The sequence below is a fragment of the Sapajus apella genome, unplaced genomic scaffold (genome assembly GCF_009761245.1).
Source record: "Sapajus apella isolate SASKATOON/1434 unplaced genomic scaffold, GSC_monkey_1.0 scaffold2, whole genome shotgun sequence".
Classification (NCBI taxonomy): domain Eukaryota; kingdom Metazoa; phylum Chordata; class Mammalia; order Primates; family Cebidae; genus Sapajus; species Sapajus apella.
The window spans coordinates 27,063,978-27,081,633 of NW_022436942.1; the positions used below are offsets into that span (position 1 = coordinate 27,063,978).

A 17,656-nucleotide genomic window follows, 5' to 3' on the forward strand; every position below is an offset into this window, starting at 1 on the left:
ACCTCAGCCTCCCAAGTAGCTGAGATTACAGGCACCTGTCACATGCCTGGCTAATTTTTGTATTTTTAGTGGAGATGGGATTTCACCATGCTGGCCAGTCTGGTCTCCATCTCCGGATCTCAGGTGATCCACTTGCCTTGGCCTCCCAAAGTGCTTGGATTAAGGCATGAGCCACTGTGCCCGTCCAGCTATTACGGTATTACCTCTCACAGAGCTTACGTGTCTGCCAACACCGAGTGGATGCTTAACAATTAATTTTTGCTGATTTAATAGGTTGCATATAAGTCTCTTTTAGATGCCTAAGAGATCAGAAACTCTTAGGTTAAGGAAAAAGAGGTGTATTTGTACAGATATAATAATAATAATAATTTTTTTTTTTAGTTTTTTTTAAAAGACTAGTCAAGTGCAGTAGTGAGAAGGAGGAAAGAGTAGAACGAGGAGTTGGATCTGTAACTGACTGTGAACAATCAATTGAGATAACTCACTACCTTCGGACCAGCCAACAATTATTATTTTTAAATGTTTATTAGGACAATTTTATTTCCCAATTTTTTTTTTTTTTTGAGTTGGAGTTTCACTCTTGTTGCCCAGGTTGGAGTGCAATGGTGTGATCTCAGCTCACCACAACTTCTGCCTCCCAGGTTCAAGCGATTCTTCTGCCTCAGCCTCCTGAGATTACAAGCATGCATCACCATGCCTGGCTAATTTTTTGTATTTTTAGTAGAGACGGGATTTCTCCATGTTGGTCAGTCTGGTCTCGAACTCCCCACCTCAGGTGACCCGCCCGCGTCGGCCTCCCAAAGTGCTGGGATTACAGGCGCGAGCCACCGTGCCCGGCTTACTTCCCAGTTTTTGAGGAAAATCTCACCACTGCCCCCATGTCTTCACCTGCCCCCTGGAGCCCAGGTGAGGAATCAAGAGGGTTGTCTCTCTCACTTCATAAAGACACTAGGCATGAGCATTAGAAGGCAAAATATGAGGCAGGAGGATGGCTTGAGGCCAGGAGTTTGAGGTCAGCCTGGGCAACATAGTGAAACCCCCTCTCTATAAAAAATAAAAATAAAAAAATTAACCAAGTATGGTGGTGCATGCCTGCCATCCTAGCTACTCTGGAGGCTGGGACTGCAGGATCACTTGGGCCTAGGAGTCCGAGGTTACAGGGAGCTTCGATTGCATCACTGCACTCCAGCCTGAGTGACAGAGTGAGACCCTATCTCAAAAAAAACAAAAATCCTCTTTTGTGTAGTTTTCTGTTTTTGAATGCATGTACTTCAAAGAAACAAACATAAGTTACTGAACTGGGCTGTTGGTAGTTGAGGCAACAAGATGTCTAGCAGAGTGCAAGACAAAAATAAAGGAGAGAAGAAGGTAATTAAAGACCTAATAGACACACACTATTATTATATTTTATATTCTACCAATTACCATTCATGCCCCTCCCCCTACTCTACAAACTAAATGGCTTCAACCAGCTTATCTGGAAGAGCTGAAGCTTTCAGTCCCATGTGGTCCCTGGACTTCATCCTGGCAAAATCCTTATTGCTCAAGTTTCTATGGAGAAAACAAATTGTTGTCAGGGAGGACTATGAGACTGCAGAGCTGACACTACCCGCATGGCCATGGGACGTGTGTGGGGTTTACACCAACAGCAAAGATTGTAGAGGCCGGGCTGTGATCCTAGCACTTTGGGAGGCTGAGGCGGGCAAATCACCTGAGGTCAGGAGTTCAAGACCAGCCTGGCCAGCATGGTGAAACCCCGTGCCTACCAAAATACAAAAATTAGCCGGGCATGATGGCGGGTGCCTGTAATCCCAGCTACTCCGGAGGCTGAGACAGGAAAATCGCTTGAACCCAGGAGATGGTGATTGCGGTGAGCCAAGATCGCACCACTGCACTCCAGCCTGGGCAGCTGAGGGAGACTCTGTCTCAAAAAAAAAGACTGTAGAATGTGAATTGTTCTGGAAAGAAATTCTATGGGAATATTTCTCCTCTGTTACATTAAAATATTTTCCAAATGAAAGCTTAAAAAATAAGAGCTTCTTGGAAAATGGAATTGTATTGTCTTAGGATGTGGAGATGTAAGACCTGGAGGCTAGGAGGCATTTGCGCAAATCGCAATCCCGCCTGCTTTACGGGCCCTTTGTCCACCAGCTCTAAAAGTGAAGGAGAAGGGCCACAGTCATCAGGCCAAGTGGGATTCGAGGTCTCGGAGGCCTGGGGTGTCATGGGAAGGATGAGCACACCTGGCTTCCAGTGTGGTTCCACCACCACCTGGCTCTACGTCTTTCACCTGGTCACTCCATTTTCTGGTCTAAGGTTCATCGTCAGTAGGATGACCAATGAGGGACAGGGATGCCATCACTCAAAATCTTTCCACACTGGCATTTCATGACTCTGTTGAGTCTAACAAAATCTATGCATTATTCTGGGCTGTAGGTTACTATTTCCCTCAAAAATCAATCTTTCTCCCTCTTTTCCTTCTCTCCCACCAGTATGCACACCCTGTCCCTCTCTTCCTCTGAATTTCTGATCAGAATCTAAAAAATATTCCCAAGCCTAAATATATTAGTTACAATGATGTGCTCTTTACATTTTTTTAACCTGGTGGTCTCTGGTAGGCATTTGCTGAAAGCTTAAATTTAAATCTGCAGTTTCAAAAAAACAAGGGGGATGATGACACTGAAAGTGTGGCCATGTGGAGTGATTTCAAGGCAGTTTCCCTGAATGAACTGAACAGTACTTCTACAGAAGTACTGCCTATTTCCCTTCAAATGGTTCCTTGCAATCAGGATCACTCTAAAGTCTCCATAATTGTTCTAAACCACTCTGGGTCTTTCCATGCGGTCCTCTGCTATAATTTCTTAGCAAGCAGTCAGCATAAAAAAGGACGGGGTCAGCTCTCTGTGTGTCAGTGCTTGGCAGCGCAGCTCTTCTGGGATCTGTCTCCTGGCACTTACCCAGCCCAACTATCAACAATAAAAGCTTCTCTTTGTGCTTCCAGTAAGTCATAAATAAATCTCTTCAAGCCCACCTGCTTTCCGAGAAGAGCTTTTTAACCATGTCTTTTACTTTGGGTTAAAAAAGGCAGACAGGGCTGCTGCTTTAGGAGTACAGTTTTAAAACATCCACTAAGCAATTGCTCCCTTTCATTGTGTCCCACTCCCAACATTTAGATGTGTAATGTGAGTTACAGTCCCTTTAGTTGCCAGGTTCTGAGACTGGACTGCTTTCCTGCTTTATGCTAATTGCCTCTTGAAGCTGCCCAGCCCTAAGTAATCCTCTTGTATAGAAAGCGTTAGCTGAGGAAGGAAGGGTTGATTCTTTGAGCAGCAGGGAAGGCGTACCCTCCCCGGAATAGCACTGCTCAAGGGGTGGGGGCAGTGATCTGCCTGGCCATGGCTTCAGGAACTCTAATAACTATCCCCGAAAAGCGAGAGGGCCAGGATGTTGGCCCCTGGGGGAGTACCAGGCACAAGACCAGCACTAAAAGAACAAGGCTAGTTGCAGTGGCTCACGTCTGTAATCTCAGCACTTTGGGAGGCTGAGGTAGGCAGATAGCTTGAGCCCAGGAGTTCGAGACTAGCCTGGACAATATGGCAAAACCCTGTCTCTACTGAAAATACAAAAATTAGGCCAGATGTGGTGACTCACACATGTAATCCCAGCACTTTGGGAGGCCGAGGCAGGCAGATCATGAGGTCGGGAGTTTGAGACCAGCCTGACAACATGGTGAAACCCCATCTCTACTGAAAAAAAAAAAAAAACACAAAAATTAGCCAGGCGTGGTGGCACATGCCTTTAATCCCAGCTATTTGGGAGCCTGAGGCAGGAGAATTGCTTGAACCTGCAAGGCAGAGGTTGCAGTGAGCTGAGATCGTGCCACTGCACTCCAGCCTGGGTGACAGAGCGAGACTGTATCTCAAAAAAAAAAAAAAAAAAAGAAAGAAAGAAAATAGTTAATCTTGATTGTAGTTCGAACAGGTTAGATTTCTTAAACACCTCTCATCAAAAATCTCTGAAACATCAGGCCTCCTATGACTGTTCTGAGGTAAACATTAATCCTATTTTCCACCAAGCTATAGAATGAGGTCAAGCACATTTATTTTCTACTGCAGTCAATGTTGGAATTAAAGAAATCAGCTGAATCCATTCTCAAAATTACATAAATGAGTCACTTCAGCTGATTCATCATTGAGTTTATATGAGCAGTATGTTTCCTGGGGCATTAAAAATTGAAGTACAAATTTTTGCCTCTTACATCCCACAGTCCATGAAAGAGGCCCAGAAGGACCAAATGTGAATATTCCCAAAGAGATTCTCCATCTGAACTCCGGTCCCTATAAAAGGAAATAGATTCTCGTGTTTGTCCATACATCCCCTCTCTTGTAATGCCAAACTCTGTGAGAGAACTTGGCACATATTGCCACAATTCAGATGAGTTTTCTACATTTTTTAAAAATAAGCCAGGCAGGGTGGCTCACGCCTATAATCTCAGCACTTTGGGAGGCTGAGTCTAGAGGAGTGATTGAGCACAGGAGGCCAAGGCTGCAGTGAGCAGTGACTGTGCCACCGCACTCCTGCTGAGCGACAGTGACCCTGTCTCTCTTTCTCTCTCTATATATATATATAGGAATAAGAATATAAATAATGTAAAATTTTAAAATCATAATTATAGGACCAGTGTCCATGAACTTCCCACCCGGTCAAGAATTGGAGCGTCAGGAACCACATCATGATGAAGGACTCTTGGTGACGCTCCCCTGCCTCCTGCCCGACGCAGCCCTTTCCTCCTCAACGGAAGAATCAGTGCTTTTTCTCTTGCTGTTCTTGATGGTTTTGCTACATATGTGTGCATGCTTGGACAAAAATGTTTAGTTTTGCTTGCCATCTGTATGAGTTTGCTATGGCCGCTGTAACAAAGTACCACAAACTGGGTGCCTTAAACAGCAGACATGTATTGTCTCAGTCCTGGAGCCTAAGAGTTCAAAAGCAAGGTGCTGGCAGGATTGGTTTGTTCGGAGCGCCTGTGAGGGAAGGATCTGTTCCAGGCCTCTCTCCTTGGCTTCTCCATGGCCACCTTCTCCCTGTGTCTATCTCCCTTCTGTGCAGGTCTGTGTCTCTGGTCAACTTTCCTCTTTTTATGAGGACGCCAGTCATAGTGGAGCGGGACCCACCCTAATGACCTCATTTTTTTTTTTTTTTTGAGAAGGAGTTTCGCTCTTGTTACCCAGGCTGGAGTGCAATGGCACGATCTCGGCTCACAGCAACCTCCGCCTCCTGGGTTCAAGCAATTCTCCTGCCTCAGCCTCCCGAGTAGCTGGGACTACAGGCATGCACCACCATGCCCAGCTAATTTTTGTATTTTTAGTAGAAACGGGGTTTCACCTTGTTGACCAGGATGGTCTCGATCTCTTGACCTCATGATCCACCCGCCTCGGCCTCCCAAAGTGCTGGGATTATAGGCGTGAGCCAACACACCCGGCCTAATGACCTCATTTTAACTTGATTACAGCTCCTCAAAGCTGAGGAAGTCTCTGCAGGGACTGACAGCTGCAGGCATCTGCCAACAACTCTCCAGCAGCAGGGACAGCAAGCCCCCTAGTAAAGAGGGACCTGGGCAGTGCATCGCAGTGTCCGTAACACTGGCTGTGGAGTCTGTAAAAATGGAGTCTTGCTGTATGTCTTCTGCAACTTGCTTTTCAATTTTTTTTTTTTTTTTTTTTGAGACAGAGTTTCACTCTTGTTGCCCAGGCTGGAGTGCAGTGGCACAATCTTAGTTCACTGCAACCTCTGCTTCCCAGGTTCAAGTGATTCTCCTTCCTCAGCCTCCTGAGTAGCTGGGATTACATGTGCCCATCACAATGCCCGGCTAATTTTTGTAGTTTTAGTACAAAAACTTTTTGTAGTTTTAAGAGTGTTTTGTTCTTAAAAGGTTTTTATTTTAGTCTCTATAAAGACAATGATCAAAAGGCACAATCAGCTGGGCACAGTGGCTCACACCTGTAATCCCAGCACTTCAGGAGGCCAGGGCAGGTGGATCACTTGAGGTCAAGAGTTCAAGACCAGCCTGGCCAACATGGTGACACCCCATCTCTATTAAAAATACAAAAATTAGGCCGGGCGCGGTGGCTTAAGCCTGTAATCCCAGCACTTTGGGAGGCCGAGGCGGGTGGATCACGAGGTCAAGAGATCGAGACCATCCTGGTCAACATGGTGAAACCCCGTCTCTACTAAAAATACAAAACATTAGCTGGGCATGGTGGTGCGTGCCTGTAATCCCAGCTACTCAGGAGGCTGAGGCAGGAGAATTGCCTGAACCCAGGAGGCGGAGGTTGCGGTGAGCCGAGATCGCGCCATTGCACTCCAGCCTGGGTAACAAGAGTGAAACTCCGTCTCAAAAAAAAAAAAAAAAATTAGCCAGGTGTAGTGGTGCACGTCTGTAATCCCAGCTACGCAGGGGGCTGAGGCAGGAGAATTACTTAAACCTGGGATGCAGACGTTGCAGTGAGCCAAGATCTTACCACTGCACTCTGGGCAACAGAGTGAGACTCCATCTCAAAAAAAAAAAAAAAAAAAGAGAGAAATAATAATCTAAAAATTAAAAAAAAAAATCTAGGGCAGGTGCAGTGGCTTACACCTGTAATCCAGCACTTTGGGAGGCTGAGGCAGGTGGCTCACAAAGTCAGGGGTTCAAGACCAGCCTGGCTAGCATGGTGAAACCCTGCCTCTACTAAAAATACAAAAATTAGCTGGGCGCAGTGGTGTGCACCTGTAGTCCCAGCTACTTGGGAGGCTGTGGCAGGAGAATAACTTGAACCTGGGAGTAGGAGGTTGCAGTGAGCAGAGATTGCACCATTGCACTTCAGCCTGGCTGACAGAGTGAGACTGTCTCACAAAAAAAAATAAAATAAAATAAAAATAAAAAATAAAACAAATCTCATGCTGAATTGTAATCCCAGTGCCAGAGGAGGGGCCTGATGGGAGACGTTTGGGTCATGGGGGCAGATCCCTGGTGGCATGGTGCTGTCTTCACGTAGTGAGTTCTCTTGAGGAGATCTGGTTGTTTAAAGGTGTGTGGCACTTGCCTGCCCTCTTGTCCCTCCTTTCACCATGTGATTCGGGGGCTCCCCCTTTGCCTGCCACCAGGACTGTAAGCTTCCTGAGGCCTCCCCAGAAGCCGAGCAGAAGTAAGGACCATGCTTCCCATAAAGCCTGCAGAACTGTGAGTCAATTAAACCCCTTTTCTGTTTAAATTACCCCGCCTTGGGGGTTTCTTTATAACAATACGAGAACAGGCTGACACAGTTGTCTTTAAAATGGTCCACATTCGGAATTTGCTCATTTGCTTCTTAGTGGTTTATTTAATTTGCCCTCTGTTCTCCATATTACCTGTAAGAAGCTAGCTCGAAGGCTTCATTAGATCCAGATTCAAGGGTCTACCTCAGGTTGTGCTGTGCACCTCGCACTGCGTCACATAAGAAGGCACACCGTTTCCGGTTCTCCAACTGGTAGAAATGCCAAGACTCATCAGCAGATTCGAGGTGTGACAGCCTGGTGCCTGCCTTATAAAATGCCTCAACCTTGCTTGTAATGCTGTCATCCTTCGATGGCCTTTGCCTGAGTCCACTATTTGCTATTAAGGGGTGCAAAGTGGTAATTTTCTAATTCTGTACTTTTTTCTACATTTATGAGCTAAAATGATTTTGTAAAGAAGTGCTATTTGGTTGCCTGAAGCATAGTTAATATGGAAAAGAGAGTAAAAAGCTTAATTCCATCCTTTTAAATTGCCAATTTTTAGAATATTTTGACAAATTTTTTTGTTTTCTCTCTTTAAAAATCTCATGAATTGGCCAGGCACAGTGGCTCAAGCCTGTAATCCCAGCACTTTGGGAGGCCGAGGTGGGTGGATCACGAGGTCAAGAGATCGAGACCATCCTGGTCAACAAGGTGAAACCCCGTCTCTACTAAAAATACAAAAAATTAGCTGGGCATGGTGGTGTGTGCCTGTAATCCCAGCTACTCAGGAGGCTGAGGCAGGAGAATTGCCTGAACCCAGGAGGCGGAGGTTGCGGTGAGCCGAGATCGCGCCATTGCACTCCAGCCTGGGTAACAAGAGCGAAACTCCGTCCCAAAAAAAAAAAAAACTCATGAATTTATTGACTTAAAAAATATGATCAGTGTGTCTCTTTCAATTGCAGTCATTGTTTTTTTGAATGCTTATAGTGTCCTGTTTGGGGCCAATAGCAGCTTCTTTATGTTGGCTCCTGTAGCCTTTTGACAATCCCACTAATTTTTTGGATAACTTCTTTGCTTTCTGGCATAACAAGATGTACCAGGCACACTGTGAATATTTCATGCTTCAGACCAGGAATTAGCAATTTCTCTAAAAAGCCCTGATTCTTTCTCTTCCAGAAGCTCTGATTTTTTTTAAAGCCCTAATTCTTTGTAGTAGAAAATAGTTTTTTAAAATCATTTTTTTGTTGTAGAATAGTTTTCAATTTACAGAAAAATTGCAAAGATACAGAGAAATTCCATATACCCAGTTTACTCTATTATTAGTATCTTACATTAGTATATTTTCCCCAATTAATGAGCCAATATCAATACATTATTGTTAACTGAAGTCCATACTTTATTCGGATTTATTTAGTTTTCTCTCTCCCTCTCTCTCTCTTTCTCTTTCTTTCTTGAGACAGAGTGTCACTCTGTTGCCCAGGCTGGAGTGCAGTGGCACAATTTTGGCTGACAGCAACCCCAGCCTCCCGGGTTCAAGCAATTCTTTCAACTAAGCCTCCCAAGTAGCTGGGATCACAGGTGTGCGTCACCATATCCAGCTAATTTTTATTTTTATTTTTCAGTAGAGATGGGGTTTCACCATGTTGGCCAGGCTGGTCTCAAACTCCTGATCTCAAGTGATCCGCCTACCTCAGCCTCCCAAAGTGCTGGGATTATAGGCATGAGCTGCTATGCCTGGCCGGAATAGTTTTTTGGGGTTTATTTATTTATTTTTTTATTGAGAAACAGTCTCACTCCGTTGCCCAGGCTGGAGTGCAGTGGTGCAATCTTGGCTCACTGCAACCTCCACCTCCCAGGCTCAAGTGATTCCCCTGGCTCAGCCTCTAGAGTACTGAGATTACAGGCATCCACCACCACACCTGGCTAATTTTTGTATTTTCTTTTTCTTTTTTTTCTGAGTACAATTGGGAAGACAAAGTTTTGTATTTTTAGTAAAGACAAATTTTCATCATGTTGGTCAGGCTGGTATCAAACTCCTAAATTCAAGTAATCCACCTGACTTGGCCTCCCAAAGTACTGGGATTACAGGCGCAAGCCACCATACCCGGCCCCAGAATCATTTTTAAAAGTCACAATCTCAGTGCTAAGGGAAATTTTTGTTACTGGAATGACAGTATTTCTAGACCTATTCAGTGAACAAAACTAGGTAATAGCCAGGCACAGTGGCTCATGCCTGTAATCCCAGCACTTTGGGAGGCCGAGGCAGGCAGACCACCTGAGGTCAGGAGTTCAATACCAGCCTGACCAACATGGAGAACCTGTCTCTACTAAAAATACAAAAAATTAGCTGGGCGTGATAGCACATGCCTGTAATCCCAGCTATTTGAGAGGCTGAGGCAGGAGAATTGCTTGAACCTGAGAGAAGGTTGCAGCGAGCCAAGATCACACCACTTAACACTCCCACCTGAGCAAAAAAAAAAAAAAAAAAGATTTTTTTTAGTAAAGCCGAGGTCTTCTGGGTTTGGAATTCCTGACCTCAGTCAATCCACCTGCCTCAGCCTCCCAAAGTGCTGGGATTACAGGCATGAACTATCATGCCCAGCCTTTTTTTTTTTTAATGCTTTATTAATATAATTAACATACCAGGCTGGGTGCAGTATCTCACATCTGTAATCCCAGCACTTTGGGAGGCCGAGGCAGGGGGATCCCCTGAGGTCAGGAGTTCAAGACCAGCCTGATCAACATGGTGAAACTCCATGTCTACTGAAAATACAAAAATTAGCCAGGTGTAGTGGCATACACCTGTCATCACAGCTACTTGGGAGGCTGAGACAGGAGAATTGCTTGTACCCGGGAGGCAGAAGTTGCAGTGAGCCAAGATCATGCCACTGCACTCTAGCCTGGGCAACAGAGCGAGACTCAGACTCAGAAAAAAAGAGAAATTAACATACCATACAACTCACCAATTTAAAGTACACAACTTGGCCAGGCACAGTGACTCACATTTGTAATCCCAGCACTTTGGGAGGCCAAGACAGGCAAATCACTTGAGGTTGAGAGATCAAGATCAACCTGACCAACATGGCAAAACAGTCTCTACCAAAAATACCAAAAAATTAGCTGGGCATGGTGGTGCACGCCTATAATCACAGCTATTCGAGAGACTGAGGCACAAGAATTGCTTGAGGCTGGGAGACGGAGGTTACAGTGAGCTGAGATTGCGCCACTGCACTCCAGCCTGGGCAACAGAATGAGACTCCCTCTCAAGAAACCAACCACCACCACAACAACAAAAACACAATGTAATGGTTGTTAGTACTTTCACAAAGTTGTGCAACCATCGCCATGGTCAATTTTAGATTGTTTTCACCACTCCACAAAGAAATCCTGTATCCATTATTACTACCCATTTTCCCCAACCCCTTCCTGTACTCCTTCTCCCTACCAGTCCCAGGCAATCGCTGATCTACTTTCTGTCTCTATAAATTTGTCCATTCTAGACATTTTATGTAAATGGAATCACATAATAAGTAGTGTTTTTCAGTCTTGCTTATAACACTTAGCATGTTTTCTTTCCCTCCCTCCCTCCCTTCCTTCCTTCCTTCCTTCTTCTCTCTCCCTTTCCTTCCTTCCTTCCTTCGTTCTCTTCCTTCCCTCCCTCCCTCCCTTCCTTCTTTCCTTTCTTCCTAGATGGGGTCTTCCTGTGTTGCCCAGGCTGGTCTCAAACTCCTAAACTCAAATAATCCTCCTGCCTTGGCCTCCCAAAGTGCTGGGATTACAGGTCTGAGTCACCATGCCCAGACTTTTTTTCTTTTTAAGACCGGTCTCGCTGTGTCACTCAGGCTAGAATGTAATGGCGCAGTCTTGGCTCACTGCAGCCTTGACCTCCCAAACTCAAACCATCCTCCCACCTCAGCCTCTTATGTAGGTAGGCCATAGTAATGTGCCACAATATCCTGCCAATTTTTTAATTTTTTTGTAGAGATGGGATCTCAGAATATTGTCCAAGCTGGTCTTGAACTCTGGGGCTCAAGCAATCCTCCTGCCTCAGCCTCCCAAAGTGAACGTAATGTTTTCAGAGTTCATTTATTTATGCATGTATCAGTACTTCATTCCTTTTTATTACTGAATGAGATTCCATTGTAAGAATATACCATGATTGACTGACTCAGCAGCTGGTAAATGTTTGGTTGTTTCTCCTTTTTGGTTATCATGAATAACATTGCCATGAACATTCGTGTGTGAGCTTTTGTGTCATCACGTTTTCTTTTCCTCTTGGGTGTAAGAGTGGAATTTCCGGGTCATATGGTAGCTCTGTGTTTAACATTTTGAGGAAGTGCCAAACTGTTTTTCAAAGTGACTGTGTCATTTACATTCATGCAGCAGTGTATGAGGGTTCCAGTTTCTCCACATCCTCAACAACTCTTGTTACTATTTGTGCTTTTTATTTTATTATTATTATTATTATTATTTGAGACAAAGTTTCGCTCTTGTTGCCAGGCTGAAGTGCAACGGCGTGATCTCAGCTCACTGCAACCTCTGCCTCCTGGGTTCAAGTGATTCTTTTGCCTCAGCCTCCCAAGTAACTGGGATTACAGGCACCCACCACCACGCCTAGCTAATTTTGTATTTTTAGTAGCGACGGGATTTCTGCATGGTCTCGAACTCCCAACCTCAATTGGTCCACCTGCCTTGACATCCCAAAGTGCTGGGATTACAGGTGTGAGCCACCAGGCCCGGCCTTGTGCTTTTTATTATAGCCATCTTAGGGTGTGATTTCAGACTCTGTGTGTGTGTGTGTGTGTGTGTGTGTGTGTGTGTGTGTGAGAGAGAGAGAGGGAGAGAGAGGAGAGAGAGAGAGAGAGAGAGGGTCTCTGTCGCCCAGGCTGGAGTGCGGTGGCACAATCAAGGCTCAGTGCAGCTTTGACCTCCCAAGGCTCAGGTGATCCTCCTACATCAGCCTCCTGAATGGCTGAGACTGCAGGTGCACAACACCATGTCCAACGAACTTCTGCATTTTTAAAGAGACAGGTTTTCTCTATGTTGCTCAGGCTGGTCTTGAACTCCTGGGCTCAAGGGATCCTCCCACTTTGGTCTCCCAAAGTGCTGGGATTACAGGCATGAGCCACCCCACCTGGCCCAGATATATATATATATATATTTTTTTGAGACGGAATCTTGCTCTGTTGCCAGGCTGCAGTGCAGTGGCACAATCTCGGCTCACTGCAACCTCTGCCTCCTGGGTTCAAGCGATTCTTCCGCCTCAGCCTCCGGAGTAGCTGGGAGCACAGGTGCTTGCCACCACACCTGGCTAATTTTTGTATTTTTAGTAGAGACAGGTTTCACCAGGATGGTCTGGATTTCTGGACCTTGTGATCCGCCCACCTCAGCCTCCCAAAGTGCTGGGGTTACAGGCGTGAGCCACCGCGCCCGGCCTGATATTTGTTTTTAATTATAGAATTTTATTAAGTCTCTGCTCTTTTCCCAGCACATCTTCCATGGTAGGAAACTTAATCAGGTAAATTTCACTTAGTGCTTGCAGTTTTTGTTGGTGGTGGTGGTTTGTTTTTATCGCCTTTTTCCTGAAGTAAGTACTTGTAGTTTATTGCTAATAAATATCTCTGAAATGGTGGACACTTTACCAGAAGTGACCGTGGCAAAAAAAAAAAATAGTTGAAAGAGAATTAAACTCAAATTTAGATGTACCCAAGATCAATACCTTATGTGAGTCTTTGTCTTCTTACGTGTATAAGATAAAGAATATCTATTCCAGATACCTGCTGTATAGATTAAATGAGATAACAGAGGTGAAACTTTCTGTAAACCACAGGCACTATATAAATATTATTCCTAGCTATGTGGCATAGTGAAAAAATAAAACCTTTTCCTCCATGTGATGATGTACTAGATTTTAAGCTCCTAAAGGAGAATAGTCATATTTGATCGATCTTTTAGTAATAGTATCCAGCACATGCCTTCCCACCGCCACCTTTTTTTTTTTTCAGACGGAGTCTCTCTTTGTCACCCGGGCTGAAGTGCAGTGGCATGATCTCAGCTCACTGCAACTTCCGCCTCCTGGGTTCAAGCCAATTCTCCTGCTTCAGCCTCCCCGAGTAGCTGGGATTACAGGTGGCCACCACCTTGCCCAGCTAATTTTTGTGTTTTTAGTAGAAATGGTGTTTCGCCATGTTGGCCAGGTTGGTCTCAAACTCCGGACCTCAGGTGATCCATCCACCATGGCCTACCAAACTGCTGGGATTACAGGCTTGAGCCACTGCGCCCTGCCTAATTTTTGTATTTTTGGTAGAGATGGGGTTTTGCCATGTTGTCCAGGCTGGTCTGGAACTCCTGGCCTCCAGTGATCTGCTCACCTAGGGCTCCCAAAGCGCTGGGATTGCAGGTGTGAGCCACCACGCCCGGCCCCCCACCACCTGCACCTTGTTCTTTATTCTCCTTTACTTAAGCCCTCAGGGAACACTCAGACCTATAGTTAGGAATCATTTGCATGCTTTTTTGGTTTAAGGAATTCCTCAAGGTTCACTTTTCTTTCTTTTTTTTCACTTTTTTTTTTTTGAGACAGGGTCTCACTCTGTTGCCCAGGCTGGAGTGCAGTGGCATGAACACAGCTCACTGCAGCATCAACCTCCCTGGGATCAGGTGATCCTCCCTCCTCAGCCTCCCACCTCTTATAGCTTTTAAAATCATATGTCTGTGCTCACTTCAGCAGCACATATACTAAAATTGGAACGATACAGAGAAGATTAGCATGGTCCCTGGGCAAGGATGACATGCAAATTTCGTGAAGCATTCTATATTTTTAAGACAAGGATTCCCTCTCTCACCACTCCTATTCAACATAGTATTGGAAGTTCTGTCCAGGGCAATCGGGCAAGAGAAATGGGTGTATACAACTGGTTGTATACGATTAGTTCTCAGGACTCTTACGAACAGGCTCCAGGACACATGTTTTGTGCTCAGTGTGTATGTAAGAAGAAATGCATTTTAAAATGGAAAAAAATACATATATGTATTAAATGTTTCTTTGTTCTAAGAATACCAAGTCAACGGACTTTTTGATGATGCCAAGGGAAAGCCAATATTTTATTCTGAAATGAAGATGTGGAGACAACATGGCTCCAAGGAACTGAACCAAGCCCTGAAGAATGTGAAACGCTGCAGTCCTCCAGACTGTTCTTCTCAAAACACATTCTTTTCTAAGTTAGAATTCAGGCCATATGGTCCCTAAAATGGATCTCCGGCTCTTATTAGATAAGAAAAGGAGGGGAGAAGATCAGATGAATGCAGGAAGGCTCTAGAGGCAAGTCTTTGCATCGCACTGAAAAAGAACTATCAGGTTGACTGGACTGGCATCACAGAGCCCAATGAAAACTATCCATCTAAAGACCACATGCTGGTCTTCCAGATTGAATCACCTAAAGTCGAGGAAATCTGAGGATGGGGAATTGTTAGTTCTGGATGATCATCTAGGTAGAACCCTGTGGCAAGGCCAGCCCTAGAGTGAGCAGGCATTGTGGGTCACCATTGTCTTGTAAGGGGACAGAGGGATTCACCCTGACACAATACTGTCCTGCACAATTTAATTCCTTATAAAAAGCATTCTCTGTTACACAAAATATATAAAATAATGGTTAAGGGATGTTGAAAGATTTATTTAAAAAATAATAATAGGCCAGGCGAGGTGGCTCACGCCTGTGATCCCAGCAACTTTGGGAATCTGAGGCAGGTGGATCACTTGAGGTCAGGTGTGCAAGATTAGCCTGACCAACCTGGTGAAACCCCATCTTTACTAAACATACAAAAATTAGCTTGGTGTGGTGGCGTGCATCTGTAATCCCAGTTACTCAGGAGAGTGAGGCAGAAGAATCGCTTGAACCTGGGAGGCGAAGGTTGTAGTGGGCCAATATTGCACCACTGCATTCCATCCTGGATTACGAAGTGAGACTCCATCTCAAAAAAATAAAAAATCAATAAAAATAATAATGGTTGAGAGTCAAACGCTAAAGCCAGATAGACTCAGGTTTGAATTTTCATTTTGTTACTTAGCTGTAAAAGACCTTGAATTTTCATTTTGTTACTTATCAGCTGTAAAGAGACGTACTATTTAAATTTATTTATTTTTGACGGAGTTTCATTCTTGTTGCCCAGGCTGTAGTGCAATAGTGCAACCTCGGCTCACCACAACCTCTGCCTCCCGGGTTAAAGCGATTCTCTGGTTTCAGCCTCCTGAGTAGCTGGGATTACAGGCATATGTCACCACACCTGGCTAATTTTGTATTTTTAGTAGAGATGGGGTTTCTCCGCGTTGGTCAGGCTGGTCTCGAACTCCTGACCTCAGGTGATCCACCTGCCTCAGGTGGGATTACACCGCACCCAGCTGTCTGATTTTTTTTTTTTATTATGCATTTAGTTAAAGCTGATGATGCTAGGATATAAATCTTATTTTAATTAAACCATCATAACGTCCACTCTGCTCTTCACGGAGAGACTGGCATTCATGAAGAGGAAGCTGGGGATGAGCTCTGTGTGAAGTCTCCATTTTACACAGATTTTCACTGAACATGAGATGAACCATTTGCTGGAAAACCATTGGGGAAGACGTGCACTGGACTTTTTGCAATGATTTTTATCTCTGGTGTTTCTGACATCGACTAAGGTTTCAGGCAGACAGAGGCATGGAGGACCTAGTGACAATCAGTAGGGAGCTTCCTGGTTGCTAGCAACAGTAAATACCATGGAGACACAATGACACAAAGACTCAGCCTTTCACATACACACGATGAGACCTGGAGCCTGGTTTCTTATTTCAGATACAGAGTCCTCAAGATAGAGCACAATGGCTTCTTCTTTCTCCCCTTCATATTAGACTTTTACAATTGTGTGCAGAAACACATACCACGCAGGAGCCGACATGACCATCTTGCATCTCGATTTGTCTAAGAACACTTGGATTCTAACCTTCCTCTCAGTGCTGTCATGTTTTACTATTTTGAGGTAGAAATAGAAGGAAATAAGGTTGCTTATCTAACTTGGGGATTTTAAATTATGTGTGACTTTGAAAAACTCATTGGTAAATGCCTGCCCTCCGTAAGAGTTATAATTGATTTCTGCCCTTTTGAAAATATTCAGAAAAACGATCTGAAAGATCTTCTCCAAGCTTATTCTCTAATTCATTTTTAGAAAAGGTAGAAGCATACAGAATATGAAATACAGCACTGGCAATTTAAGGTTTTTCCATGACTCATTCAAGGAAATTGCATAATAGCTTTTCCCTGCCAAGTTCATAGACTCTTCTCAAATACCTTGCAATTTTCCTTATTCTATTCCTTTCTTCTTCAACCTCCTCTCTCTTTCCTTCTTTTCTACGTGCCATTAACTTTTTTCTCTTTTCTCTAAGGCTGTAAAACTCTCTTGGGTATAGTCATGTGATAGGCAAGGTGACAAGGGAAATTTGAAATACCCCTGACCTTGCTGGTCTGTCTCCTAGCAACTGTATAATACGTTGCTTAGTAACAGGGGGTGAGAGTGAAGTCGAACTTACAAGTCTAAAAATACTGAAATCATTTTAAAAAGATTAATAGTGGGCTTATTTATTAAAATATACTAAATCCATAAATAGTCTTGCCATGTAAGGGACTTATTTCATGCTATGCTATCTTGAGTGAACCTCTATATCTCTCTTTTTTTTTTTTTTCTGACAACTCTTTCTCAACCTTGTGAGAACCTCTACATCTCTTATAATCTGTAGACAGTATTAGAATAACAGATTGCTGTTCACATAGGCAGATGAAGGCAAAAAACCCATATCGTTCTCTAACCCTTTCTCTTCTACACATACATAATCATGTTTACATCCACAGGGAAAGGGATAAATGTTTCCTAAATGATCTTTAGGCTAGGCAGATGAAGAAAAATGCAGCCTTTTCTAACTTCTCTTTTGCCCATGCATAATTGATTTCTAAATCTAAATGGAGACAGATCCAGCATTATTTCCAGACAAGTTCAAAAAAAAAAAAAAAAGAAAAAACATTTTAAAAGGGAATATGGGCTGGGCACGGTGGCTCACGCCTATAATCCCAGCCGAGGTGGGGGGACCACCTGAAGTCCGGAGTTCAAGACCAGCCTGGCCAACATGGTAAAACCCATCTCTACTAATAATATAAAACTTAGCTGGGCACGGTAGCACATGCCTGTAATCCCAGCTACCCGGGAGGCTGAGACAAGAGAATTGCTTGAACCCAGGAGGCAGAGGTGGTAGTGGGCCGAGATAACACCTCTACACTCCAGCCTGGGTGACAAGAGCAAAACTCCATCTCAAAATTAAAAAATAAATAAATAAATAACTGGTCAAGCTTCAGAAGGGGCTCTTCAATTGTTTTTTTTTTTTTTTTTTTTTTTTTTA

The 17,656-nt window shown here is 44.1% G+C and overlaps 1 long non-coding RNA gene and 1 other non-coding gene across 2 annotated transcripts; both read left to right on the plus strand.

Annotated features, from left to right (window-relative positions):
• The first annotated feature begins 7,865 nt into the window (after window positions 1-7,865).
• Window positions 7,866-17,422, plus strand: LOC116562368. The gene is made up of 2 exons (XR_004273895.1): window positions 7,866-7,899; window positions 17,340-17,422. It is a non-coding gene; the product is annotated as an uncharacterized LOC116562368 (long non-coding RNA).
• Window positions 13,948-14,055, plus strand: LOC116527664. The gene has a single exon (XR_004258661.1). It is a non-coding gene; the product is annotated as a U6 spliceosomal RNA (small nuclear RNA).
• Window positions 17,423-17,656: the final 234 nt, after the last annotated feature.